Genomic DNA, 918 nt, shown 5'->3' with positions numbered 1-918 from the left:
GCTCCCTGCAGGGCCTGGACTGGGTGAGCTGGAAGGTCCCTTCCCCCCCAGACCCCCCTGTCTGTGATTGTGTCTCTGCAGAGCGCCACTTCCAGCGCCTGAGCCGCCTGCTCCAGGCCTCCATGTTCATTGACTTCCTGTGGCAGCACATGAGGCTGTCTGAGCTGCCCCAGCAGGAGGACCTGGCTTTGTGACCCTCCTCCCACCAGCTGCTCTTTCCAGAGGGGAGAGTCTGAGCTGCTGTCCCACCAGGTATGGCAACTGGACTATTCCTGTGATTTTTTTATAATAAATTTGTAATGTTTCAGTTTCTAAAGTCCAGCACTCGGTCTCTGTGGGGCTTGATGAGAGGAAAGGGTCATTTCTTTGGCCAAGCTGTGGTTTCCCTTTGGATTTTCCAGAAAGGGGAATGTTTTGTCCCTAAAAATGAGCTCTGGCTGTGGTTTCTCAGCTGGAAACGAGCTGTTGCTGTCGCTGTGCCTGCACAGACACCTCAGCAGGGACCAGTCAGAGGTGAGGTTCTAGCCAAGGGGTTTATTTGTTCTAGAGCCATTCAGCAGATCCAGCCCATTCATTCATTTGATGGCCAGTTCTCCATTGCCCAAGTTGATCTAACTTTAAAAAAAAAAAAAAAGAAACAACAGACCCACACCCAAAAAGCCCCAAACACACACCAAAAATTGGAAGAGTTTAAAAAAAATATAAAAAAATATCTATAAAATCAGGGGTTGAGGTAAATGACATTCACAGGGCTGCTCTGCCCCATCCCTACCCCACACCAATGGAGCTCTGGATTTGGTGGGTGACTCCATCCCTCTGGGTTCCACTCCAGGGTGTGGGGAGGAGCAGGGGAAGGATCCTGGGATGCCCACTGCAGGAGGAAGATCTGACCCGGGGGCTGCCGTGACGCCGCCCATG

Source organism: Merops nubicus, unplaced genomic scaffold, assembly GCF_000691845.1.
Source record: "Merops nubicus isolate BGI_N331 unplaced genomic scaffold, ASM69184v1 scaffold34789, whole genome shotgun sequence".
Taxonomy (NCBI): Eukaryota; Metazoa; Chordata; class Aves; order Coraciiformes; family Meropidae; genus Merops; species Merops nubicus.
The sequence above is the reverse complement of the archived record's forward strand: the minus strand, read 5'-3'. Positions refer to the sequence as shown.